The sequence below is a fragment of the Lagenorhynchus albirostris genome, chromosome 18 (genome assembly GCF_949774975.1).
Source record: "Lagenorhynchus albirostris chromosome 18, mLagAlb1.1, whole genome shotgun sequence".
NCBI lineage: Eukaryota > Metazoa > Chordata > Mammalia > Artiodactyla > Delphinidae > Lagenorhynchus > Lagenorhynchus albirostris.
This window is the reverse complement of record NC_083112.1, coordinates 24,687,823-24,714,318: the sequence shown is the minus strand read 5'-3', so window position 1 is coordinate 24,714,318 and position 26,496 is coordinate 24,687,823. Positions and strand designations below refer to the sequence as shown.

Sequence of the window (26,496 nt, the reverse complement as noted above, 5' to 3'; positions counted from 1 at the left end):
TCATTTTTGCTACTCCTGCATCAAGGGTAGCTGGGTACTGGTCCATTTACTCATAAATTAGTGTGTGTGTATATATATATATGTGTACTTTGTGTCCCTTTTGGCTAGTTTTCTTGTGTTTATAGCTCCCTTGGTTTGGAATCCTGTGGAGGGAAGGTGTAAGCAATAGGTAAGACATTCCTAAGTCCTAGCCTCATATAACCTAATACTCTTAAGATCTCAGGTTGCCTATAACAAGTACAGAGACTGAGTTAGTGACTTAAAAACTACCCACAAAGGAAAGTCCAGGCCCATATGGCTTCATCACTGGATTCTACTGGACGTTTACAGAAGAATTAATAGAAGCTCTTTGCAAGAATTGTTAGAATTGTTCACAAGGAACAGTTTTCAACTGATTCTGAGGCCAGTATTATACTGATACCAAAACCAGAAAAAGACATCACAAGAAAAGAACACTACAGATCAATATCTTTTATGAAAATAGATGCAAAAATCCTCAACAAAATGATAGTGAACCTAAATCCAGCAATATATTAAGAAAAGATTACACACTATGACCAAGTGGGCTTTATCCCAGGGATGCAAGTTTGCATATTATCATGCAAGTTTCACATGAAATTCAATTAATATAATACACCACATTAATAGAATGAAGGGAAAAAAAACCACGTGATCATCTTAATAGCTGCATAAAAAGCATTTGACAAAATTCAACACTTTCATGATAAGAACACTCAATAAACTAAGAATGTGAGGGAACTTCCTCACACTGATAAAGGGCATCTACAAAAAACCCACAACCACAGCTAACATCACACTTAATGGTCAAAGACTGAGTGCTTTCTTCCTTGATGAGTAACAGGACAAGGATGTCCATGCCACACCAATTTAACATTGTACTGGAGAGTCTAGCCAATCAGACTAACTAGGTAAGAAACTGAAACAAAAGGCATCCAGATTGGAAAGAAAGAAGTAAAACTACCATTATTTGCAGAGAACATAATCTTACATATATAGAAAATTCTAAGGAATCCACTAAAAACTATAAGAACTAGTAAGTTCAGCAAGGTTGCGGGATACCAGATCCATAATAAAAGTCAATTGCATTTCTATACATTAGCCATGAACAATCTGAAAATGAAATTAAGAAAACAATTCCAATAGCATCAAAAAGAATAAAACAGTGCAAAACGCACACCCTAAAAGCTATGAAATATTCTTGAAAAAAGTTAAAGAAGACCTAAACAAATAGGACACCCATGCTCATGGATCAGAAGCCTTACTGTTTGATTTGTTCTATGTTCTGAATGTTTCTGTCCCCCCCAGTTCATATGTTGAAAACCTAATGCCTGATGTGATGGTTTTAGGAGGTAGGGCCTTTGGGAGGTGCTTAGGTCATGAGAGTGGAGCCCTCATGAATGGGATTAGTGCATTTATAAAAGAGACCCCAGAGAGCTTGCCCCAGAGAGCATGACCCTTCCACTGTATGAGCGTACAGTCACTGGCTATGAACCAGGAAGAGGGCCTTCACCAGCTTGAACCCCTAACACCAATCATTGCTGGATTAAATGCTTTAATTTTGAGAAATTATTGATAATTTGTTAAGTATAATACATACCAGGACCTAGGAAAAATAAGTATGAGGAAAACACAGTCCCTGGCTGTAACCACTTAAAAACCTTCTAAAGGAGGGTAAGACAATTTCACAAGTAATTCAAGGCAGGTTGTGTAAGTACCACACAAAAGGTATAAGCCTAGTGGGTGGAGTCAGAGGTCACATCCACCTTGGGGGCGGGGTAGACTGGAGGAGGAAGCGTTTGGGATGGACTTGTGAGATTGGATGGCTGTGACCTACAGAAACAGGAAAGAGGGAGTGGTAGAAGGGAATGGGTTGCAGATGGCAAGCAACCACTAACAAAAGTGCAGGGGACAGCAAGAATGGGCTGTGTCCTGGGAGTAGTTTAGCTTGGCTAGAGTGTAAACTGGGTGCTCACAGGCTGGGGCATGCTGTGGAGGCCCTGGGTGCCAGGAAGAGTGGGTTGTATTTCAGATTGACAATGGCACAATTTCTGAAGATTTCTGGTCTAGAGTGACATGTTCAGAGCTGTTATTTAAGAAAATTTAACTCAGCAGTCTATGTAGAAGGGATCAGAGTAAGAAGACTCTGGACCTCAAGCAAACTTCCATTTTTAGGTGAAGATTAGATATTGTAATGTTTAGGGTAACTTACTTTTATCTTCAATTACTCAAGAATACTATAAGGAAATGCTAGGGAATCAGGAGGAATAATTGAATTAGATGAACAGTCTATGAGTTATAGCCAGGCGGATAATCGTATCATCTGTATTTCTGGTGGAATACTTTTACTTTGTATGTGTTTCTTTGTGAGTAATTTTGAGTCGAGCAAAGTTTTTTGATGGCTATTTTGAGCACTGCTAATTTTTAAAGTACTGTTAGTATTTAATCACAAGGTTATTGTGTTTTCTTTCGTCCTATAACTTCCAAAGGTTTGTTAAGAGGGGGGGTGCTTTTTTTTTTTTCTGTTGAAATGCATTTCCAACTTTATAATGTCTATTAGTGGCAAAACAGAATTCATTTCCAGTAACCAGCCTTACATCAAACCACAGAATTTTTAGAGCTGAAGGAAATACAGTACACCAGAATGCTTTCTTGCATGTACTAAGCCCCCTATCGCCGAAGGAAGACATTCTACCACGACTGGTTGCTTGCACAAGTTAGAAATAAAATTAGGATCATCCTGCAACAAACATCACGCCTCCACAAAACTGGTTGGGACAGGAAAGAATCCAATTCCTTGGACTGTTCATCCTAATCTATGTACGTTATGATCCAAGTGTTAACCCCTCCTCCAATAAAATAGGCTACTGCACATACTCAACATGATTCCTAAAATTTTCAAATTTAATTCGATAGCTCCTTGCGAATTTTAAAATTAGTTCCCCATGCTCTATCATCATTCCTCCATTTATTATACAGATCTACGATAGTAAGTAATAACATCTCCCACTCATAGACTACTCGGCAGCTTGCGGAGCACTTGAACATATGTTATCTCGTTTGGTTTTTACAGTTCTGCGCCGTGGCTGCTATGGTTAGCTTCACTTCACAGATGGGGGATGCAGCTTCAGAGGGGTTAAGTGACATGCCTACGGTCACTGGCTACAGCTGGAAATCAAACTCAGTTCCAGCTGCCTGGCTCACAGGTGTTCATTCTGGAGCCAAAAACTAACCAGCGTGGGAAAAACTAGGGGCTGGGAGATCTATCACCGTTTGGTTCTTTGCCAACCTAGGCAACAGTCAGCTAGTGAACAGTGAACTCACAGAAACAAAAGACTCAGCCTTCTAGAAATCACCAAAGGAGTTTGCGGTCTTTTGCCATCCCTCTGAGGGACCTCATAAAAGCTTTAAATAACCAAATTAATTACACATTCATGTACAGATTCACTGATTCATCAGGAATTTACTGAGCTCTGACCAGGTGTCAGGCTCTCCAGCAGATGCCGAAATGGGACACGAATTCTGCTCTTGGGAAGCTTGCCTTCCTGACACACGTCAAAGCAAGAGATTGCAGTGTGGCCAGGGCATGTGGACGCCACGGAGGGAGGGGTGAATTTGCTGGGGGTGGGCGGGCTGGAGTCAACGGCTCAGCCCTGAAGGACGACACACAGAAGTGGGTGGCGGGCAGTGCAACCAGAGAGGCCAACATGAGGGAAGGCACAGGGCATGGAAATGCATGTTTAAGAGCTGGGTGGAGAGTGTTCTAGCTTCATTCTTCTCATTCTTCTATGACTGGAGAATTTGCTTTGTCACTTGTAAGATGCATAAACAATAAAAACACTCCAGGCCAGATTAGATTTTTTTTTAACATTTTTCCTGGAGTATAATTGCCTTACAATGGTGTGTTAGTTTCTGCTGTATAACAAAGTGAATCAGCTATATGCATACATATATCCCCATATCTCCTCCCTCTTGCATCTCCCTCTCACCCTCCCTAACCCACCCCTCTAGGTGGTCACAAAGCACCCAGCTGATCTCCCTGTGCTATGTGGCTGCTTCCCACTAGCTATCTATTTTACATTTGGTAGTGTATATATGTCCATGCCACTCTCTCACTTCGTCCCAGCTTACCCTTCCCACTCCCCGTGTCCTCAAGTCCATTCTCTACGTCTGCGTCTTTATTCCTGTCCTGCCCCTAGGTTCTTCAAAACCCTTTTTTTAGATTCCATATATATATGTGTTAGCATACGGTATTTGTTTTTTTCTTTCTGACTTACTTCACTCTGTATGACAGACTCTAGGTCCATCCACCTCACTACAAATAACTCAATTTCATTTCTTTTTATGGCTGAGTAATATTCCATTGTATATATGTGCCACATCTTCTTTATCCATTCATCAGATTAGATGTTTTCCCCTGACAATTAATACTGTCATGTTGTTTATTATTGTGACTTAAACCTCATGCAAAACTAAATACATATTTGATATACTTTGAGATTTGTTAGAGGACGTGTATATAACTTTGGGAGAAGAAATGTAATTTTTATCTATTTATACCTAGATAACACTTTGAGATGTTTATTTTTCTTCCTTCCCTCTGATTTAAGCAGATGCCATTTTAAAAAATTATCTCAGGGTAGGTACGTAACAGGGCAGAAAGCAGAGGTAGACTGTATCTTTTTGGCTCTTGTATTTGAAACCAGGGATTGGCAAATATTTTCTGTAAAGAGTCAAATAGTAAATATTTTAGGCTTTGTGGGCTATATGATCTATGTTGCAACTACCCAATTCTGCCCTTGGAGTGCAAAAGGAGTCACAGATAATACATAGATAAATGAATGGGGCTGTGTTCCAATAAAACTTTACTTATGGACACTGAAATTTGAATTTCATATAATTTTCACGTGTCACATGATGTTCTTCATTTGATTTTTTTCAACCATTAAAAATGTAAAAACCATTCTTAGCTTGTGAGCCATACAAAAACAGTTGGTATAATTTGCCAATTCCTGTTTTAAACGCTTAATGCCATTAGGAGAATTTAAGAGTTTTGTGGAGCAAGTAAGGAAATTTACCAACATAGGCTAATTACCTAGAAAAGCTTGGAAGAGAATGAGGCTTCCCTTCTTGAGGCCACCTGCACCCTGGTGAGATGGGAGAGAGATCTGTGGGTCCCAAAGTGTTTTGCCATCCTCCTAACCCCCCAAAATCGAATTTTGTTGCCCAAATTCCAAATTAATGAGATTTCATTTGAAAATATGAATTTTGGTCTTCTCTAGAAAACAAGCCTGCATTTTCACATGGCAACAGCTAAGTAGAGACTGCCTTCCTAGTTGGGGCATGACTTCCTGTTCACCTCAGACCCTCCTGGCCTGTGTCCCACCCCCATCCAGTACCTGTGAGCATTTGGTCTAAACTCCACTGTGCAGAGAATGATCTCCACTGAAACTAGTCTTTTGGCTCTAGGGAAGCTATGTGGTGAACAGGAATAAAAATATGTGCATCTGAGTTAGAGACACCTAGGCTGAAATCTCAGCTTTGTTCACTGTTAGAAGAGTGACCTGGGGCAAATTGCTTACCCCAGTCTCAGAATGAGAACAATAATACATAACCTGAAATGGTGGTTGTAATGATACATCAGAGAGTGTATTGAAAGCAGCTAGCACATTCTAATCAGTCAATAAAAAATGAATCACTAGGATGGAGAAGTTCTTTGATGTATATCTTAATTTTAGACACCGTCTTCATTGTTGCCTTTTGTGGAAAGGCCTAAAGGATCAGTTTACAATCTATCTCATTTTATATTAGATAAAGAAATTAAGGCCCAGAGAGAGATGACTGCCCAAAGCCACTCATCAGTGATGGAACCAGGAAGAGGATATGGAAGTTTTAGTTCTTGACCTCAGGAAATTCCTCTGTACCCCATGACAGAACTAAACGTTCTGAATTCTTTTTATAAAAGCCTTTCATTTCAGAGTCTAGAGATCTTCTAACGGAAGGAACATTGACTCAAGTCTTCTGGCTAATCTGACTACACTTTTAAATTATATCTTCCAAATATAGTGAAATGACGACAGTTATTAGTTGTTGAAGTGTTATTAGTTGTTGAAGTTAGCTGAAATACTCCTGTTCCAAGCTCACAGACACCCTCGTGTGGTCACTAGAAATAACAATTCCAGCCAAAGGATCAAGAAAAATCTGGAGCTATTTAAAGTTAATGATGAAGTATGGCAGGATTGGTAGATAAGTGTTAAATAACATAATAATAAAAAGTCATTATAATCATTTTCTTTTAGGCCCTGGCCAATGGCCTGGGGAAAAGTTATCTATCTCAGACCAAATCTTTAAGGAGACAAAGATTATAATGGATGATTACTTAGGGCTTGATCACAATACGACTCTGTTATAATGAAGAAAAATATTCAACATATGTGGTGGCTATATTATCTCAGATGTTTGTAGATTTTCCTCCCCTATCAGTGATTCTGAATGACAGAGCATTCTGGGACTCTGAGTGCAATTGCTACGTGTAGGGCAACGGTCCCCAACCTTTTTGGCACCGGGGACTGGTTTTGGGGAAGACAATTTTTCCACGGGGGTAGGGGGATGGTCCAGGCGGTAATGCGAGCGATGGGGAGCAATGGGGAGCGATGGGGAGCGATGGGGAGCAGTGGGGAGCGGAGGATGGGGAGCAGATGGGGAGCAGATGGGGAGCAATGGGGAGCAGATGGGGAGCAGAGGAAGCTTCGCTCGCTCACCCGCCAGTGACGTCCTGCTGTGCGGCCCGGTTCCTAACAGGCCGTGGACCGATACCTGTCCATGGCCCGGGGTTGGAGACCCCTGGCATAGGGGATTGCTATGTGTAGGGTAGTTAAACCTGAGGGCTCTGCTGAAATATCTTCTATCAAATGTTAATTACAACTCAATGGGTGGGAGCAGACGCATGAGGGTGTATTGGAGAGAAGCTGATGAGCTGCAAATGTTCTGGGTGCTCTCAACATCCACTCAAGACGGTAGGTTCATTGGTGAGTTGGTTAAACAGAAGTAGGTTAGAATGCTTCTTTTGTATTAACTGGTTGACCTAAATGAACAGGCAGCGCCCCCCAAAACTGCTCAAAGAAACAGTATTTGTCCCAGTACAGAAAATCAGTGACAAAGGCAATTGGATTTACTTTTTGTGCCACAAAATAAGGATGCACTCAAAACAATGATTGAGGCATATCAAAAGGACAAGGGAACTGGCTTGAAGGGGTTCCCAATGGATAAGTCTAGAACAATTTGAGCGTTAAAATAAATAAGAATGGCAATAGACTATAAGCTATTAAGTAAGACAGAAATCCACGAAGCCATACGAATAAAAAACAAACGAACAAAGGGAGAAGGGAGAGCACTTCCTTAGCTCAGAATGCCAGCAATAAATGCAGAAGGAATGACAGAATCAGACGAAATCACCACTTGGCAACCATGGTAGTAATAATTGATTCGAGCAAGAATCACCAGTGGATGATAAAGTTAATGGATGAAAGTTTGATGAGAAACAAAATATTTGCCTAGTCTTGAAATGTTTGCTCATGAGACACATGCATTAATTATAAAGGGGAGAAACAGTAACTTCACAGTGGAGAAATACAGCGGAGATAATACCTTGACCAAATGTTTAAAGTTAACATCACCAGTAATGGGACAAATCAACATCCTGTGTGTCATCTAATAGGACACATTGAGAAAAACACAGCATCATTTCTGGGATATTCCAACCAAAGATGGATAAACTGAATCAGATAAGCCCAAACCGAGGTATGTGCTACAAAATAACTGGCCTATACGTTTCAAAAATGTCAAGGTCATGAAAGTCAAAGAAAGATGAGGACCTGTTTTGGACTGAAAGATAACAGAGATGTGTTAACTGAATTGTAACATATGATCTGGATTGTTTCCTTTTGCTACAAAGGATGTTATTGGGACATTTGGAATGTGTGTAAGTTTTATTTTATTTTATTTTTGGTCTGTATTCATGAAGAACACTACTTTGTTATTTTCTGTTCTAGTGCCTTTGTCAGATTTTGGAAACTAGCTTATTCTGACCTCAATAAAGCAAATTAGGAGGCATTTTCCCTTCCTTCATCTTCTAAAAGAGCTTTTTTTTTTTAAACATCTTTACTTGAAATTTGTATAAGTTTTAGACAGTAATGTAGTATCAACGTTAACTTCCTGATTTTAAGGTCTGTATTGTGGTTACACAGGAGAGTGCTTTTGTTTTGAGGAAATACTCATCGAAGTGTTTGGAGGTAACAGGGAATCGTGTCTACAACTTACTTTAAAGTGGTTCATGGAAAAAGATGTAGAGAGAGAAAGGTAAAATAAGCAAACAGTTTTAAAAGATGTAATTAGATTTGGTGAAGAAAAACAAAAGGGTGAATTATTTGTCTATATCTGAAAAGAGAAATTATAAATAGAGCTTGGATTTAAGGCTCTGAGGGGGAGTGCTTTTTCTTTCTGTTGTTTTTATTATCAGCTGCCTTTGGTGAACATATGCTCCTGTCAAACTCACCAAAGATTAGAAGATAGAGTGAAAAACTCAGAGGTGGTTTTATTTATAAATATAATTTATGTAATATATAACATATTCATATAATATATAAATAGTAAATATAAAATAAAATAATATAAAAATAGAAATAAGTAAATATAAATATATGTCTGTCTATAAATCTATTTAAATATTTCTCAACCTGAGTTTCAGTGAGAGGAAGAGTTATATTCAGAATCATCAGGTCTGTTGCTATTTACTCCCGAGAGCAGTCAGAAGCTTATCCTTACCAGAGAGACATGCAGCCTATTTTTACACTTCTAAGTAATTATGGACTACAGGATAGGAAAAAAATCATATTTTAGTATTAAGAGAGCCAGAGTAACAATAATAGCTATTATTTATTGCTGTGAAATAGCCTTATGTATTTGTTGGGGGTTCTATGGGTTAACTCAAATCAGACTCAGAACATATGAATTTGTTTCTGACATTACGTCATGGTTTTCTCCTTCTGAGCAATGACTCTTATGTAAATATGATGGCAGAGTGGTTGAGGTCATGATGACTCCCAATCAAATGCAGCATTTTTCCCTTCAGCTAGCACAAAACATATTTAAGTTTTAGATTTCCCTACTAGAGCCCTATAGACGTCGTTGTTCTTTACGGAAAGGATTATTCAACCCATACCAGCAATGTGAAATATAGGGCTTTAATAGCATTTACAACAGATGTATATAAAAGGAAAAAATAATGAAAATTATTCAATATTAGTGAATTCTTTTCATTGGGGGGGGAAAACCCACTGGAATATCATCAGAGCACTGTCAAGAAAGACTTGACAATTTCATTCACAACCCTGGCAACTGGAAAATCTCATAAGAAAACTGTAACTAGAATATTTATTTCTGCCTTACATGTACTTAGAAAACCAAGCACATATTTTTGAGGTATTCAGAGTCTAGGAATTAAACAGAAGATAAATTTAATGGATGCTATATAATCATCACTGGCCTAATTATCATCATTTTGCATTTGATAAGGGTCATGTTTCATGAATGTCATCCCGAGTGCAAAACAAAATAAACCTGACAATAGTCTTGGCCTCCAGGAAACACTAAACTGGAAGGTCATCAGCTGTCACTTGGAAGGTAGCCGTCAAAATTACAAAAAAAAAAAACCAAAACACACGGTCATGTTTTTTGCTTAGTCAGTATTTCTCCTGGGGTATTTCCTTTATTCCTAACACGTGGTTCAGATGGGACTGATACAGTTCTCTCTCATCCCAAACTCTAGAAGTGGAGACACAACCTAGGTCTGACCACTTAAGAGTATCCCATCATTTTGGTCACAGTGATCGGTTCAGAGATGGGCATGAGATCTCAAAGACCAGCTGGAGCACTTCTGAGGACTTCTGATGAAATTACTGGCAAAGACACTCCCTTTTGGTTGGGATTACCAGCTATGAGAACCATGCAGAACCTAATGCTACCAGGGCCATCTTTGCCACCAGATGGAGAAAGACTGTAAGAATAAAGCCACCTCAGAAAAAGCATAAAGAAGAGGACAGAGTCTGTGTCCCGTGACACACGTTGAGCCTTTGGTTTGAGCTATGCCTAAAGGCTGGGGACTTCCTGGTTATATAAGCCAATAAACCCCCTTTTGTAGTTTAAGTTAGTGTGAGCTGAATTTTTGTCACTTTCCGTACCTTTTCTTTTTCTGTAATGAATATGGAATCACATGAAATAACAGGTCCTCTCTTCAAAGGTATGGAGAGAAACTATTCTTTTAACTGTCAACTTAACCATAGCCTTCCAAATATATTCTCTTTAGTCATAAATGCCATGCAACAAGGCTGTATCATGAGTCAGGATTAGAATTAGCATAAGGCTCTTGTCCTAAGAGACCTACTATAGAGGGTCCATGGTGAACTGGAGCAAAGAAAACCAGGAATACAGAGACCCGCAACTTGCTAAAGTATTAAAAAGATTTTGAACACATTTAGGGACTATTGGGTTAAACAAATTAAAGAGGTTTCTTTACTGGGACTTCTCAAAGCCAGATATTTACTAATTGTAACTTCACCTCTAAGCGTCTTCTAGGTTATACAGTATTTTCCAACAGTGTGGACACGGATTCCTGACTAAAAAGGGTCCTGAGAATATGCTTTCAGGAACATCTGACTCTACGTATTTCTAAATAGCTTATTTGTCCTGATCATTTTGCTTGATCTCTCTACTCTCCTTAGCAGCTAACCATTTTCATGGTTTCAGTGAAAACGTCCATGCTAAGGATCACTGGAACTCTTGCTAGCTTGAAGTTCTAGTCCAATTGTTATTTTCCAATTACTGACTATGCAATGTCAATGGAATATCTCACCATTACTTCAAACTCAGCACACTTAAAATGCCCTAACCCTCTCTCCTCTCTGCTCTCCTGACTCCTTCAATGGTCTGCCAGACACCCACACTAGAGACATGCAGAACGCCTACATCCAGGTCCCTATTTGGCCTTTCGCCACCGGCTCACATCTGGCCATACCTCAGCCTCCCGGTTGGCTGCTCCACTCAGGGCTCTTTTCCAGACCTCACATCACTACCAAGTCCATCCTCCTAATACATCCTTCACTACTCCATACACTTTCCTTATGCAATGACCTTCAGCAGCTCCTGGGCACAGGGAACCTAAAAAATCTCACTGGGCCTTCACACGGCCTGCTTCCTCCTATTCAGGTGACTCCTTATTGCATTACTCCCCCCCAAACACCATCTGTTTCCCTTAAGCTTGTCTTACAATATGCTACAGATACGCTTAAGACAGACCAAGGGTTGCCAAGAAGGTGAGCTTTCTTTCAACTGCTTTTAAAAAGTCCCACGCCAGCAAGGCTGTGCTGAAAGTAAATCGCACACTCTCTTCTGAAAATCTCCCAGCCTGTACGTTTCTGGTGGTCCCAGACCCAGCTCGTAGTCCTGCCTCTGGTCTGGTGTACACTCCCCTGTTTTCTTGGGATAGTTGTTGTTGAACCTGGATCTGCCCTCTGGGCTTTCTGCTTGCATCAAATCGGCCATGATGTTTGCTCACTGTTCCTCTGGTATCTGTGTCCACGTCACTCAGGGATTTGCGGTGATCCGAGCCTACGGCACAATTCTTCCTCTTATTAAGGAAATACACAGTGCTCATTCGTATCTGTGCCTGTGGTCATTTTGTTTTTTTGGATTGTCTGGAATGCCCTTTCCTCTCCTTTTCAACTATCCAAATACATAAATAGAAGAAAAGTTCAACCAAAGCCCCATTTCCTCTGCTTATGAATTTCATCTGCATTGGTGCCTCTCCTCTGAACTACTACAGCACAGGGCTCAAACTCCACAAGTTAACATTCAACTACACATTCTTTTGTACCACTGGCTGCTGTTTCATGACTATCAGTCTCACCTCCCCAGTTATATAATATAAACTTCCTGAAGGTAAAAACCATGCTTCATACTTCAGTATTCTCTGACCCTCCACAGGGCCTATGCTGGTGCTACAGAGTAATGCTCCACGGGAACACTTGGCTGGCTGATTGTCAAGTGACTCAAATATCTATTGCTGGTCCGTAACTTCCTTAATTCAATAGATAACAACCTGCCAATGCCACAAAGAAACTCTCCAGCTTGGATCACCATCATCTCTCTAGGAAATTATGGTTTGTTGACTTTCCTAAAGCCAGGTCTAGAGTATAAACACTGTTGTTATGTGAGAATCAACTAGAAATACGGGAGCAGGAAGACAGAGTTCTTAAGGAACTGAGATTCAACTAATAGAGCCATTAGACTGTAGACATAATGACATGACAGGAAAACTTCCCCAACGAAAAAGGTATTTATGATGACAAATATGTAATTATATTTGGATCTATAGGTATCAACTGCTGCTTGAAATTTGGGAACGCTGGAAGGCTCTTCATTAGTACAGATTGAGATTATACTTAAAAGTTTTCACTTTATTCACATGCAGACAATTACTGGTAAATCAATTCACTAAAAAAGGCAGTGACAGTTATTTTGTGGGTATACAAACATGGCTGAAATAGGATCGATACTCGACAGGTTAAATAAAATCATGCAAACACAGCGGTTTGTAAAAAAAAAAGCAACTTCTAAGTGAATAAAATGCCAGCCTTGTCTGCGACAGACCAGCTGGTCCATTTCCTCTAGCTTTTGTGTCCCAGCCAGGCTTCTGCTCTGCCCTGCAGCTTGTGGGCTTCGCACTCCCACCCTAGCAATAGTACACTCTTCTCTCTGGGATCCAGTGCTTTCAGTGTTTTTTTTTAATGGAAGCAGAGAACATTGATGGTTTAGTTATGAGGCAATCATGGAGGAAATATAAGGGCTGTGCTCTGCCTGGAAAGTGAGCAGTAATTTTTTTTTTTTTTTTTTGCGGTACGCGGGCCTCTCACTGTTGTGGCCTCTCCCATTGCGGAGCACAGGCTCCGCATGCGCAGGCTCAGCGGCCATGGCTCACGGGCCCAGACGCTCCGCGGTATGTGGGATCTTCCCGGACTGGGGCACGAACCCGTGTCCCCCGCATCGGCAGGTGGACTCTCAACCACTGCGCCACCAGGGAAGCCCGTGAGCAGTAATTATATAGAAGACCTATTCTCACATCTCTATCTTCCCACAGCATATCCTAAGAGGTTCAAGTGAAACCAGTTCTAGAAAATCATTTTAACCCCTGTCAGGCCTTGTGCTTTTCAATGTGCTTAAACTTTTAGATGAGATAGCACACTGAACCAATGCTGTTCTAAAAGCTGACGTGGTTAAGCAAAGTACTAGCAAGTGAAATGATCACAGATTTAACATAACCTATCTGTCACAAAAGGAATGATGGGGCTTCCCTGGTGGCGCAGTGGTTGAGAGTCCGCCTGCCAATGCAGGGGACGTGGTTTCGTGCCCCGGTCCGGGAAGACCCCACATGCCGCGGAGCGGCTGGGCCCGTGAGCCATGGCCGCTGAGCCTGCGTGTCCGGATCCTGTGCTCCGCAACGGGAGAGGCCACAGCAGTGCGAGGCCTGCGTACCGCAAAAAAAAAAAAAGGAATGATGGAGTTTCTTTATTTTTCTCTGTGCCACCTGACCTCTGCTTTCTTTGATGTTCTTTTGCTTTATCACAAACACTTTAAAATTTTATTAACTTTTAATTTTATATAATTTTTAAAGATTACTTTCCATTTACAGTTATTACAAAACATTGGCTATGTTCCTGTGTTGTACAATACATCCTTGAGCCTATCTTAAACCCCATAGTTTGTACCTCTCACGCCTCCAGCCCTCTCTTGCCCCTCCTCACCACTGGTAACCACTAGTTTGTTCTCTATATCTTATCACAAACACTTTTTAAAAATGATATTGAGATAGGTAAACACTTGGGAATTGTGCCTTCTCACAATCACAGCATTACTGTTTTCACTGGTGACTGGAACTGATGAGCACCCTTCTTAAATTTGAGAGACATCAGTTTTCCTCTAAACATTCCACAGTGATTCACCTACATCCTTGAGGATAAGCTGTATTTATGTGTCGGTCCTGTCTTTTGACGTCCCATTTTTCAATATATATGTATGTATATATATATATATATTTTTTTTTTTTTGCGATACGCGGGCCTCTCACTGTTATGGCCTCTCCCGTTGTGGAGCACGGGCTCCAGACGCGCAGGCTCAGCGGCCATGGCTCACGGGCCCAGCTGCTCCGCGGCATGTGGGATCTTCCCGGACCGGGGCACGAACCCGTGTCCCCTGCATCGGCAGGCGGACTCTCAACCACTGCGCCATCAGGGAAGCCCGACGTCCCATTATTAAAACAGAGATGAAAGATTCCCCAGAGTTAATCATTAGCGCTGGGGAAGGAAAGGTTGATGAGATCATTGCTACACAATGGTAAGGTTGTTTCGTGGTGATGATGGATACCCAGTCAATCCACTCTTCTCCTCATTGAATCATACCCTCCCATCCCACACCTGTGATTGTCATTACCCCTCTCCAGGCTTGCTCTTCTAGAAATCAAGTTCAGATCCTGCTGCCTTGTTCACTTGAACAACATGGAAATTTTGCAACATTTTAACCTATTTTATTTATTTATCAAAAGAAAGAGTGTCAGGGATTTGAGAAATGGTGTAAGAATCACTCAGAATTCTGTCTTCTATCATTAACATTAAAAAGCACCCAAGAAAGACTCTTATTACTGTTTGCCACAGAGCTGTATAATATTCCTTGACTCCTGACTTCCATGGGAACCAACATGATCTGATGGGATTATACAGAGACAAATGCCTAGTTTTAATGCCACTGGCATTTTCAGGTTTTGGCAGGGGGAGGGCACCCTGGATACCTGACTAAAGGGTGGAAGTTGATAAAGCTGCCAGGGCCGGAGTGCATGGTGGTTAAAGAGCACACATTACAGAACCACTGACTCTGCCACTTACCCCTGTGACCTTGGTCAACTTGCTTAATGTCTTTGAGCTTGAGTTTCTCCATCTGTGAATTACATCCCTGGAGCATTCTCTTACCCCCCAAATATACCAAAGGTTAAGACTTTTTTTTAAAAACTCTCTAAACAAATCAGCTTTCTTTACCTTCGGAGTTTTTGAGATTTGGAATTAGCTTTACATTCTCCACTTAATGCAACAATGAAAGATGACATGGCAGGTGCCATTTACCGTAGTCAACTACTATTATTCCTGGTTTGGCAGCCACTGAGTCATTTTATTTATTTTTATTTTTAAAATTAACAGTTTTGGCTTCCCTGGTGGCGCAGTGGTTGAGAGTCCGCCTGCCGATGCAGGGGACGCGGGTTCGTGCTGCGGTCCGGGAAGATCCCACATGCCGCGGAGCGGCTGGGCCCGTGAGCCATGGCCACTGAGCCTGCGCGTCCGGAGCCTGTGCTCCGCAACGGGAGAGGCCACAACAGTGAGAGGCCCGCGTACCGCAAATAAATAAATAAATAAAATAAAATAAAATAAAATTAACAGTTTTTTTTCATGTTGCCAATGGATGTCCAATTGTTCCAGCACCATTTGTTGAAAAGGTTATCCTTTCATTAAACTGCTTCGGCACCTTTGTTGAAAATCAACCGGCCATATGTCTCTGGGTCACTTTCTGAATACTCTAGTCCATTCCATTGATTTATGTGTTTGTCCTTTTGCTAACATCATACCATCCTGATTACTGTAGTTTTATGGTAAATCTTAAAATTGTGTAGTATGATTCCTCTAACTTTATTCTTTTAAAAAATTGTTTTGAGTATTTTTGTTCCATATACATTTTAGAGTCAGCTTGTTATCACTATAAGAAAAATCCTACTGGGATTCTGGTTGGAACTCTCCAAATCAATTTGGAGAGAATCGACATCTTTATTATGTTGAGAATTCTAATCTGTGAACTCTCCTTTTACTTAAATCTTTGGTTTCTTTCACTAGTGTTTTGTAGTATTCAGCATACATATCCTATACATGCCGTGTTAAATTTATACCTAAGTATTTCATTTTTAGGTGGAACTGTTTGTAAATGGTATAAATATTTTAAAATTTTGGTTTTTAATTATTAATTGCTAGGATATAGAAATATGATTAATTTTGGACCTTGTTAAACTCACTTATTAGTTGAAAGACTTGGTTTATTTTGGGCGTCATTTGCTTTTTTTTGGTACATTCTGTGGGATTTTCTAGGTAGGCAATTATGTTGTCTACAAATAGTGACAGTTTTATTTCTTCCTTTCCAATCTGTATACTTTTACTTATTTTTCTTGTTGTTGCACTGGCTAGGACTTTCAGTCTGACGTTGAAAAGGAGTGATGGGTGTATGGGTGTGGTTGTTCCTGCCTTATTCCCAATCTTAGGGGGTAAGCACTGTCTTTCACCATTAAATATATTGCTAGCTATAGGGCTTTTGCAGATGCCTTTTGTTAGGCTGAAGAAGTTCTCTTCTATTTCTAGTTTGCTGAGAGTACCCACTTCCTTTTCAGATGGCCTTGAGTCAAGACCAGGAGACTCTGGAGGAAAAAGAGAAACACATCCAGTTCAATGGTAGTTCAAATTCTGGTCTTCCTCAATCCATGTGCTATCACTTCTTTTTCAGAGACCTCAAATAGTTGCTCAATGTATCCTGTCCGGATTTTATTGCTGAATTCAGTGGAAAAGACAGGGTAAGTGTGTGTTTACTCCATCTTATTCGTAACTAGTACTCTTGAGTCATTTCAAAGTGAAATAAGGAAAATTAACCAGTTTCTTCAGTTCTATTAAAAAATATGTATTTTTTAAAGTGTCTAGGATCCAAAGATGAGTTAAATGATATCTTTGTTTCATAGCTACTCTTATTCCTCTTATTTACCTGGTGAATTCCCACTTGTTATTATTCTAAACCAATTTTTAATTTTTATCAAAGTAATAAATGTAAATAGTTTAATAAGCCAAAGAGTACTACAAGATGTATAACAAAAACAGAAACCTCGAGCTCCACCATCTTCACCCCCCAATTCCCACTCCCCAAAGGTAGCCAGCCACTTCAACTCTGCTTACTATGTCTCCTGCTACTTACCTTCATATTTCTAAATAATATTCTTACATTCTCTTTATATTTAAGTTTCAGACATTATCTATTGACTTCCTACTATGAAGGGTAAGAATTATTTCACCCATCTTACCTAGAACATACATGACTCATGTTCCCTCCCCTTATCATCCTAATAGAGTGCCATCATAAACTTGAGTTAAATCAATATTAATTGTTTACTTTATTATTACTATTATATGGTACTATATTACTATATGCAATAATATATGTTACTATATATTACTATATATTTCTAATTATAATAATACATATTACTATATAGTTATATATACTATCACATACTATTATTGTATATAATTTTTCATTTTTCCCACTAATATGTACTCTTTACTAATTCTTAGCTTTACTTTATTTATCTCTCACTAATTGTTCTCCAAATTCTCCAGCAGAGCTGTAAAATTCTCTCAATATAGTTATTCTATCACATTACCAGCTCCTTTTTTTCCCCTGAAGACATCTATTCTTTCTGGAACCCTGTTTTCCCACTTCGCTTTGGAGTAGTTGTTTTCAGGCACAGCTGTTATTCTAGAACATCCTTTAATGATCATGCTGGGAATTACCTTTGCCTCTTCCCTGGCTAAGACCACTCTTTCCACCCTTTCTTCTTCTTTCTTGATTTATTCCCTCCTTTTGTATAAAGAATGAAAGTTTTTTGAGATTTGCATGTTTAATAATGTTTTTAGTCTACCGTCACATTTGATTAATAGCTTGGCTGGGTATAAAATTCTCGGTTGGAAATAATTTTCCCTTTAGCTTCCAATGCTGCTGTGGAGAAGCCTAATGCTATTAAGATTTATAGTACATTTTATATAACCTGTTTCCCATTTCCCTCAACTTAGAAGTTTTCAGCTTTGTCTCTTTACCCACAGGGTTCTAAAATTTCAAGTGAATATACTTTGGGGTGTATGTGTGAGGGTGTGTGTTTTCCAGTTATTAAATAGAACATCTGTCCTGTAGTTTAGTGAAATTTTCTTAAATTACTTTTTGGGTCATTTCCTGCCCTTTCATCTTCTCTTTCTGGAATTCTTATTAGTCAGATAAGACTTATCTTCTCTCTTCTATTTTCAATTTCTTTGTCTTTTGGGAGAGTTCCCTAATGTCCAATCCCTTTTATTAATTTATTTCTGCTACTACTTTTTAATTTCCAAGAGATCTTTCTGAATCTTTGAAGGTTACTATGTTAAAATAGCACTATGTTTCTGTTTTATAATATTTTCTCTTACCTCTCTGAGAATATCAATTATCACTTTGTGAAATGCTTTTCTGCTTTCTGTATCATCTCTATTTCTCTGTTCATTTGTTTTGATTTCCATCTTTTATATAAGAGGCTATCCATTAATATTTAAGAATAAGGCATTAAAAAGTAGATTGAAATTTTTGTTTTTTGTTTTTGCATAAAGTAGGGCTTGCCAACAAGTGGGTCTTCTTGTAAGACTAGTAGGGAGAAATTTCCAAATGTCAGCATCAGAAAGGCTTTTCTCTAGAGTCACAGATGTAGAAAACAAACTTATGGTTACTGGGGGTAGGGGGAGGTAGGAATAAATTGGGAGATTGGGATTGACATATACACACTACTATATAGATAACTAATAAGGACCTACTGTATAGCACAGGGAACTCTACTCAGTACTCTGTAATGGCTTATATGGGAAAAGAATCTAAAAAAGAGTGGATATATGTGTATTTATTTTGGTTTTTTTTGTTGTTGTTTTTGTTTTTTTGCGGTACATGGGCCTCTCACTGTTGTGGCCTCTCCCGTTGCGGAGCACAGGCTCTGGACATGCAGGCTCAGCGGCCACGGCTCACAGGCCCAGCCGCTCCGCGGCATGTGGGATCTTCCCGGACCGGGGCACGAACCCGTGTCCCCTGCATCGGCAGGCGGACTCTCAACCACTGCGCCACCAGGGAAGCCTGATATATGTGTATTTATAAATGATTCACTTTGCTGTACACCTGAAACTAACACAACATTGTAAATCAACTATACTCAAATAAAAATTTAAAAAAAATCACTTGATAGGATACAAGCTTTCCTATGGATAAGCAATGTACTAATTTTAATGTAATTTTGTATGTTAGTACATTTTTACTTATCTCCTTATAAACTTAATGTATCTCAAAAATGATTGTTTCATCCTACAGACTGTATTATTTGTGTATATTGACTCAAAATGATAAGGAAACAAATAAAAAAATATTTTCCTTAAAAAAAAAAAGTGAAAAAAAGAAAGGCTTTTCTCTTGGGCATGTCAGTTTCCAGAAAGGATTTTTCCCAATCTCCTGCTTAAGGGATATAAATATGGATGCCAGCTTCATGCGATCTAAATAAGGAAAGGAGACTTTCACTTTATCTTCTTGTTGGCTATATGGTCTCACTCCTGTCTTAAAATGTGCAGATCTCCATTGTGGCTCCCGTCTCTTGCAAGGGCAGAGGAGAGCTGGCTGACCAGCTGCATAAGATGGAGGAGAAAATCTGTATTTCTAAATGGCCTCTATAGGGGCTTTCAACTAATCTGCCAATTTTCAGTGCTGCCCTGTACTCTAACCTTCTTTGGAACATGGTGTCTTCAAGTCCTGATGCTTTATGGGCTTCCACAGAGTAAAGCTTGCGTCTCGCCCCCGGAGGAATTTTAGGGTTTTAGTTCTCTCCAGTCACTAACTCGGTCATCACCTACACATGTATTTTTTAATCCTCCAAAGTGTTGTTGCATCTCTAATTCTCTTTGTCCTTGTGGTTTTGTACCCTTTTTGATCCTTTATTGTTTTCTTACTGGGATTTTGGTAAGAGGCAAAACTAAACCTGTATTCGATTTGTCAGGAGTCCCTTTCCCCTTCCGTAAAAACCAGATTCAGGTATTATTTTATCTTAAAACCACTTCCAAAGATAGAGTTAAGTATTCTTTGCTGTCCTCCGGTCCCTTAATCACGCTTCCATCACTTTCTTCACCACACTGCACCGTAGTTTATTTGGTTATAGTGCTCCTTGACTGTAAGTTCCCTGGGTCTGTATCTGTCTCTTATTTATTTCTTTATCCTAGTGAGTCTAGGTGATCAACGAATGTTAATTAAATAAATAAATGTAAGAATGGGTGGAACTATTAACAGGGAGAGGTTAGAGATGGCACTTGTGGCCTGACCTTGTAAGGAAACAGAAAATAAAAAGAGAGACATTTGTAGAATGTTATAGAGACAAAAGAACACGGTATACAGAAAAACTAGGAAAGACAGCTCCAAGTTTGGCTTGCTCTTTACCGTTCTCAGGACTCAGGCTAGAGATGATGGATATTTCACTGTGTGTTTTTTGGTCCTGTTCTCATTTGTCTTTTGAATAAGGCTAAACACTATAATCCTCGGCTGACAATTGTCCTATCATTGAGTTCCTGCTTTTCTTCAAGCTGACAAGTTTAGGCCCAGACCATTTTTTCAATTCCTTTTTTGGGCCTGACAAAACTTTTCCTAAACAGGATTATAAGCAAAGCTCACTTTCAACACTAAGACAGATGATGAATTATGTAACTCACTGGGTCATGATGTAATATTAGGTGTTTGGGTAACACTGCTTCCTTTTAATTTGGTTTTGTTTCCATGTAAGTGTTAAAGAATTCTGTAGCCCAATATTACCTAACTTCTGAGTTTCTAATTTTTATTTGCTTACTAAATACTTTGTGCCAAGTATGAATGCATTTCATTCTTATGACAACTTGTAAAGTACAATGGTATTGTCTTTATATTATGACTGGAAAGTGAAAATTAGAAAGAATGAGTAATTTGCCGAAGATCACTTAAAAAGTGGTACGTGGATTTGAACCTAGGTTTGACCACTTAAAATTTCATGCTCTTAAACAATAGGCTATACCACTTATAAATAAAATTACAATTTTCTCTATAAATATAGCAGCAAGGTTTTATTTCTATAGCCATTGTGATGTGTTGATTATACATAACTATATACATAATGAGCTTAGAACCACAAAAATTCTAGAGTCATTGACTGTCAACATATTCATTGCATTTGATATCTCAATTTATAACTGATATATTACAGAATTAATTTGTTTTCCTTATACTTTAAATAAACATTACTAAGATTACTTCTTTACTTGCTGATTATATTGTCAAGCAGTATGCAATGAGGATATAGTATATAAAATAATGATCTTAAGGTCTGTCACGAGAGAAAAGAGTTGAAATATTTCTGCCGCTGATGATTTGAAAAACAATTACCTAAGTTTAGGCCTTTTCTAAAATGTAAAAGCTAAATGATATTTCTATTTTTAATATTACTTTAAAACTCTAATACCCATGATTTTCATAAATTTTATGGTTATCTTTTTTGTTGGATATGCACAAAAGTTTAATGAAAACTCATGGCCTCTTTAAACTCATAAACTTGTTGATTTGCTTGTCTTGGGAAGGTGGTTGCTGATTTAATTTTAGTTACATTTAGCAATTACTGACAAATTTGTGATCCAATGGAAGCATTACTTCTGGAGGAATGTAAAAATCGACTGGCAATTTCCTTCTGAAAGAGTTTATAGGAAAGGAGGCCCTTATGCACGTACCCATGAGTGTTATCCCACTTGAGTATAGACTTCTCTCCAATTCTTTGCTCAAACTGAATTCTTTGTTCAAGAAGAGCATTGCTAATCTGTAATTGGGACAACTGTAGGCTTCCACATCTCCCAGAGATATCATGACACCATCTTATCTGTGTTCTCAGTACCTCTTTTTTTCTTTTGCCTTTCTCTCTTCTTAACCATATTTCCATTGTCTTATTTCTGAAGGACCGTGCAGTCTGGTAACTGTCATAATTCTCCTTGGGGAGTTAGTTAAAGGCTTAATCAAGCCAAGGGCATGCTGGAAGCGGATTGTACTAGTTTGCGAGAGATGCTTGCTAAATATTCAGAGACTTTGTGAGTAGATTGTTAACCTCTGGTAACTTTAAATCAGCCATGGAGGGAGTATTTACATCTTGAAAACTGGCAAACATTGTAAACTGCCCCCCACCTGACAGAGAGCTGGGCTGTCAGCACACTACTGGGTAGTACACTCTCCAGGGCATCTTGCATTTTCGTTAGGTAAGCCTGAAAACCTTATTCAAAGTCTAGATTCAAAATGAATTTCTATGGTTGGGATTTCTCTAACAGCAATAAACAAAGGAAAAAAATCATTAGAGGCATTGCCCAAGTGTTACCACATAGGCAAATAGCTAGACCATCTTGATGAAAACCACTTCTACCGATATATCACTAAGAGATATGGTGGGAAATTATAAACATAAATTTTAAGAAGTATTGCCTTTCTGGGCCAAGGAAGATTCCCAAAGATATATGTACATATAAGAGTCCTATAAAATGTGTATCACTCTATAACAATGAGCCACTTAATCAGACTGTTAAGTGTTTTCAGAATTGCTGACCAAAGCTAAGAGTGAAGTACAAGAGTGAACTATGCTCCTTAAGAAGAACAAAGAATTGCAAACTTTCACAGAAGATCTGGAGATAATGTAGCTTGTGGAGTCAAAAACTAAATTTACTAATAGAGTACCAATTAAATAATCTTGTGGTTTCCAAAACTGGAAGTGGGCCTTAACATTCTTAAAAAATCGTAAGCGTTGGATGTGTAGTTAAAGAAAAGGCTAGGCCTAGTTACCAATGTACAGCAAATGACATTTACTCATATTCCTAGAATATCGTCTTTGAAAGATTAGAGGTGCTTAGTATAAACTGGTTATCTTTTCTATGTATTTTTGTCTATGCCTCTCTCTATTTTCAATATTTACCGTATCGTGTACCAGGCACTATCTTAATTATAAGGATCAATAAGTTCCAGTTCCACATTGTTTCAAAGATTCTGTCAAGTTTTAAAGTATACAGTTAAGAAAGTATTATTCAAAGGTCTCGAAGAGATTCTACGAGTAATATATGAAGGATTTAGTTTCTGATTAGTTTATTGTAATTAGAAAATAACATTTGAAAACTGTAACCTTTTAGCCTTTTTGCTCCCACAAGAAGAGTCACCAGGAGCTTTTTAGAGAAGATGATTTGATTTCTGAGGAAAACTGTGGTGTAGCCTTCTTGGGAGGAATCCAAATGTAACTATATAAAAATATGAAAACTATGCTTTATAGAGAACACTATAAAACCTAGTTAGAAAAATTTTGCTTATAATTAACCTGTGCTTCTGAAAATATCGAGTCTAAAAGTAGTAAATATGAATTCTTAATAATGGGTTCTTAGACTACAGTTACAGTGATACTTTGAGTTTGTTGTTACAGTTGTTTACTATAAGAAAAACACATGTTCCTATCAAAGCATGTAAAATTAATGAACACATTTTATATGAAGCTCAAAAAATACTCTCTTGGGCTTCCCTGGTGGCGCAGTGGTTGAGAGTCCGCCTGCCGATGCAGGGGACTCGGGTTCGTGCCCAGGTCCGGGAGGATCCCACATGCCGCGGAGCAGCTGGGCCCGTAAGCCATGGCTGCTGGGCCTGCGCTCCGCAACGGGAGAGGCCGCAACAGTGAGAGGCCCGCGTACCAAAAAACAACAACAACAACATCAACAACAACAAAACTCTCTTGCAAGCTGTACTCATTAAAGAAAACTATCAATGAATACATTAAACAAAAACAAAAATTCAAAGCAACAATGGCTTCAAAGCTAATACCTCAAGAAGGCTGAAATGTAGCAAAGTCATAAAGGATAGGGATAAAACATGTAACTGACAGAGTTTATCTAAAGATAAAACAGTTCTTTTGACACCAGGCAAAGGGATCAGGGAAAGATGGGGGTCAGTAAGTGGTGAATGGCATGGCAGACTTTCTGCCTGGCCTTCACTGTTGACCTAAAGGATCATCTCACGACCAATAGGAACCACTGAAGAGGCTTGTATAAACCTCCCCTAACAGCAGGTCTGAGGCTGCCTCAAACTACTGGAGTGTAAACCAGGCCTTTTAATTTCTATGATGTAAAGTAAGTCCATTTGGCCACTAGATGGAGATCAGGTTACTCTGCCATTGACAGGGAAGCTGCTGGCAGTCAGCAAGTGATAAGTATGGTACTGAGAACCTATTCTCTTTTCTCAGTACTTCTACGGAAGGTATTTTCCAAGAGCCCAGATCAGGAGCAAACCAATGTTGAATAAAGGGTCCATAAATGAGGAGTAGGTTGAGGGACTGATTAGGAAGGTAGCTGTAAAAGACACATTTTTGCTTGTTATTACCATTGCTCTTGGAATGATTCATATTTAGATTTGGTTGTACAAGCTACTTGTAAATAGTAACATAAGCTGGTCTAAATAAAAGCAATTAAGTATGCTGTCTCATTATTTACCAAGCAGTGAGAAGGAAGAGGAGAGATGTGACCAAAAATTACAACAACGGCAGATTATGTGGACAATGAATTCTGTCTGTTTAGACATAAAGATATATGCTCATAATTTGCTCCAAAGTTTGAGTATGTGTGTAAGTGTATATTTTCAATATCAACAAAATGGATCAAGAAACATCAGAGATGGAAGGAGAATGTTAGATAACAGTCTAACATTCTAATTTTACAAATGGAACTATCAGTCAATTCTGAATTATGTAACTTTATTACTGAATAAGTTATTTCTATTATAGCTTTGAACTGGAGACATAAAGTTACACATTTCCTAGAAAATGTTTGGTTTGTAGAAGGATCAGATACTGCCTTGTATAATATAGCAGAGTATTCTGATTATTTTTGAGATGTTAGATACTATATTTCTGTTCATTTCTAACTTAGAAACTATATATATTCATTCAATACTTATTCAGTTACAACTGATAAACTGAGACAGTTAAAAGAATCCAGTTGTTGTCAAAAAGCTTCAGTTTCGTATATATGAGTATAAACAAGCATATTTGTCTACTGTGTACCAATCATCATGCTGAGAGCTGGAGAACAACGATGTACAACAGAGGCAGGAAAGTCACTGGGAAGAGGAGAGTTACACGGTTAAAACACAAATAGGGGTTAATTTCTGTACCAGTGAAGACCCGTTATCAAAATCATGAGTGACACTCCTTTTAAAAGTTCTGTTGTGAAAGATAAACTTAATTGTTATAACCTTGTTATAACACATGAGAAATTGAAATAAAATATAAGAAATTCAAACACAATAGTATTTACTATTAGGCATCAATTACTGTAATGAAAAGAGGAGCTTAATTCAAAGGGAGAAGAAACTAATCTTCAGAATAATGAAAGAAGCAGAACCACAGTTAATTAATTTTCTAATTACTGTCATGGATAGTGACCAACATTCAGTCTGTTACTGTGATAGATCCACTTAATGACATGTTTATTTTAGAGTAATACATTTGTTTTAGCTTAATTAAATTAATATACTCATACCCTTTCAAAAGGATTTGGGGCTGCTGGCCTATATTGGTTTGCGATTTTCAAGATGTTCCTATAATCTAGGAATATGTATTACTCATTTACAAATACACACACACACACACACACACACACACACACACATATATTTCTCCTGTAAGGAATATCACAAAAATAACCACAGAAAATAGTAATTATTAATCAGATATCAATGGAGTAGTTTGTAGAAATTTCTTATCTTGTTAACTGGTTCTTTACAAGAGCAACACAGTTGGCAGGAACCTACCTTTCTTTTTGCTGGATAAAAATGAAATGTAAACAAAGAAGTTTTCCTCTGAAGGTTAAAATAAATAAATTACACATAAAATAAATCCTTTTACAATTCGGTTTAGTATTTATGGGTACACAGCGTTCCTCGCTGCTCACATTAGTTCCAGACAGCAACTAGATTAGCTGGTGACTGAGCCATTTCTGGAGCTGTGGAGCTTCCTCCCTCTGTGGTGACCTGTTCCCATATTTCTTGCTAGTGCAGGGTTGGGTCCACTTATTATGACTGCTAAACTTCCATTCTCTGGAAATAAGGAGGTTGGTAAAAACACATCTCTATTGGATGCATAATTCTTCTTATCTTCTCTAGTCTAAATGTTTTGGCCTTATACTAATGCGCTGCGTTTTAGATGCTCAGTATTTCTGTTTCCTTGGTAGCATGGGGCGATGCTGACGACAATGGCAGAAGTGAGAACAGATGCAAAGGTGGTGCTGGAAACTGATTAATGCTTAAGGTTAAAAAATAAAAGTTGATAATTGTATTTGCATGTTGTGAGGTGAGGAACCTATATATTTAAGCACTGACAGACAAAAAAGGCACATTTTTACTTTTTAACTATCTAGAAGGATAGATCTGTCTTTTTCTGTTATGAGTCCCAAAATTATTTTAGCTATTTAAGTAAACTACATTTGAGTCACTGGGCCGGAA

At 38.6% G+C, this 26,496-nt stretch overlaps 1 protein-coding gene across 3 annotated transcripts in view; it reads right to left on the bottom strand.

The window, feature by feature from the left end:
* Positions 1-26,496, bottom strand: part of VWA8 (von Willebrand factor A domain containing 8) — a 366,706-nt gene that overhangs the window by 73,616 nt on the left and 266,594 nt on the right. The window lies entirely within an intron of this gene.